Source organism: Macrobrachium nipponense, chromosome 31 (assembly GCF_015104395.2).
Source record: "Macrobrachium nipponense isolate FS-2020 chromosome 31, ASM1510439v2, whole genome shotgun sequence".
NCBI lineage: Eukaryota > Metazoa > Arthropoda > Malacostraca > Decapoda > Palaemonidae > Macrobrachium > Macrobrachium nipponense.
Genome location: NC_061093.1, coordinates 6,045,268 through 6,048,592, shown reverse-complemented (window position 1 = coordinate 6,048,592; position 3,325 = coordinate 6,045,268).

Genomic DNA, 3,325 nt, shown 5'->3' with positions numbered 1-3,325 from the left:
ATGACTGGAATTGCCTTCCAGTTAGATAAGGGATGATAACCAAAGACAATGGATAAAGTCAGATGTTATTCAGATGTTCTTTAATTTGTCATCGGGAAACTCATGGCTAGGAAAGTCTAGGCGAAATCGCTGTTGAAAATATCGCGTTGAAGAAAGCTCTGCTGTGGTTGCTGTTTATATGATATCTGGGAGTAACCTTTTTCTTAAGCAACCTACGTGATTTGCTTGTGTTTCTAGTTTGTAATTTTTTTTTTTATTTGCCTAACTAGGATACTAGTAATGAAATGATTAACTAAGTTTTTTTATCATTGTTATTTCTGCACAAACAGTTCGTACTATCCTCCCGAAATGTTACTATGACTTCTCAGTTCCGCGCTTCTGGGTTCATTTGAATCAAAATTAACGCACTTTTGTCAAGAACAGCATTTCATTTTACGTTGGTTTCGTTGTTGATACTTTAAACAAAATCAGGGCGCTCCATTCGTTGATGTGCAATAAATGCTTTATAAATTACTTGAAAAGATTCAGTTTTTTTTTTCATTTCGATCAGTAAGCTAGCTCCTCGAATTCACTCACTCACACACTCTCACTCACAAAAAGCAATCACTGCAAATGCTTGCAAACGTCGTCTGTGATGTTATTATTTCATTTATTACATAGTTTGAAACCATACCTTAAGGCTGATAAAGTATATATATATATTTATATGTATCCATGTATGTATCGTTGATATATTCGTAAGATATATATCTGTTTATGTACGAGGATGAATAGTGAAATTCATTCATGTATGAACTTAATAGTACCCAGGTTCTTGTAAATGTATGTAAATACTATAGTATATATATACCCAGAGTGAAAAACCTACTTTTGGAATAATAGAAGTTATTTATTCATTTTCATTCTTAATTTGAACGTAGATCGTTGTGATAAATGCAGTTATAATCACAAAAGCTGGCCCCTCCTTTATGTCGTCGAGTTAAAAAGTCGGTGATCATTTCGCGTTGATAGAATCATTACAAAGTGATTTTTATTAAAGAAGCTTATGACAAATTGCCTCTATATTAAATATAAAGAGAAATATTTATTTTCAATTATATATATATAAATATCTATATTTAGGAATAACGTGTTAACGGCCATGTTATCTCGAAGAGTATTTTATAGATAACGTATATAATAAATACATGCCGGGTGTATGTGTAATGCATATTTTGGGGAAAATATGGATTAAAAAAACTCCATGACCTATCAGTGTGCTTATTTCAGACACCAGTGACCTTAATTCTACCTAAAGAGATGATATAAATAAACTGTTTATCATATTGTTGCAGTGTAATCGAGCGGTTTTGTGGTTCGTAAATGGTGTAGCGAGTATAAGGTTCATTTAGCAGTTTATAAGTGCATAAGAGCCAATTGAAACTCTGTTAAATATATGATTAATGCGTATGGATAAACTTACGCCGTTCGAGAAGTGGTGAATATGATTCAAAGGTGAAATTCACAAGAAGCTGGTGACTGTGATACAGAGTTTTCACTGAAGTCCGCAAGAAGAGGTACTATTTTTAAAGCTATCTGAATAAAGTAAACAAATTTGAGAGCTTACGTCTGTCTTCTGTGATCTGAAAGCCTTCCACGTCACATGAGAAAATGTTTCATGGTTGTTAGAAAGCGGTGTTGAAGAATAATGATACTCAAGTTAGCACCGCGAAAAACAAGTAACATTACGAGAGGTTACCATGAAATAAGGTGGTAATTTAACGTTTTCTTTATTTGTGGTGCAAAGGTAAGGGTGACTAATGTAGATTCACCAACCTTTTAGTTACTTTTGCTTTATTTTCATGTGTTTTCAGAAGTGTTATCCTTTCATTTTTATAAATTTGTGTTGATATATTTAATCAAATTTTATTTTTGTGGCGTCGATTGTTAAGAAAAACCCCTGGTTACGAAGAGATGAGATAAACATTTCTGGGTTTGGATGGTGAACAAATATTTTTGTTCCTTTTTTCTTTTCATTTTTTGTTAAACTGTGTCACAGAAAGGTTGTCATTGAGCGAGTTAAGAACGTAATAAAGAAGAATCCTTTTCGCATAAAACCGTCTTCATTGGATGCAGCGACCTTAGAATCTGTGACTTTATTGACAGATTGATATATTTTGTGTAACTGAGAAAGGGGATTCCTTGTCCCCTCGAAAATCTGTCACGGTGGAAGATTTCGACAGATCCCGCGAGTGGAGGGACGGGGGGAAAATCATTTATGAAGAAGGTTCGGAAGGAAAGAAATTCCAGCTGAAGAAAGAGGAAGGGGTGGCGGGGAGTGGAGGCGAAGGAGGTGGAGGAGGAGGAGGAGGAGGAGGAATAGGAGGAAAGACGAGTGAGAGGAAAAGCGGGAGCGGAAGAGGACGGAGAGAGGAACTGGTGTGGATGTCTGGGATGGTTGCAAGAGGGATGATTCGCCAATCCAGCCTCACCAGGTTAGGTCTAATGATCAACACAGCCGTCACCGGTGTCGTCAACAATTCCGCCAACAACAAGAAAGGTCGAGTATTTTATAGTCATTCTTTGCAGATTTTCACCTACAAATTCGTGTGAATGGATGGTATGTGAGTAAATAGCAAATGCATGTAGCAAGAAGTTAAACCGGGAAAGGTGAGATATTTTATACTGGTTTATTGCAGGTGTATATTAACGAACTTCAGTGTATTATTATGTGTGGGGAAAAAATTCAAAGACTTAATGTAGGAGTAGATGGAAGAAAATATATGCAAATTCATATATATAGTTTTATCCACTTTCGTTTTTCACCGGAAAATCTTTCATAATTCCCAGTAAAAGTTTTGCTCGAATGTTATTATTCGTTTTGCCGTAATTCTGACTATCAAGATGTTTGAAATACTTTGATTTTTATCTCACTTCCAGGCCCGTACCGAGGGGTGCGGGGGGGTCGAACGCCCATCCCCCCCCCCCCCTCACAATTTCTGGAAGTCCATATTTTCTGTGACTATCCTTTTCATTGAACTGTACTTACAAAGTAATAAATAATTATTGTTTATTTGTTAAGTCATAGTATATAACAACAATAAATAAAGTAATGTGCATGTTATCGTTAACATAATAAGTGAATCAGTCAATAAAATAGAAGAAATATTCTTGAATTTCAGGGCAATCTTTCAACATTATAAGTTAAATTCTGTCAACCAAAGTCAGTACTTTAAACAACATCTAATCAGGTAGAAGGGCATAGACCGCATACCCAATTTTTCTTCTTAATATAACTAAAATAACATTTTCAGGTATTTCATCTTGTATATACTACCTATAAATG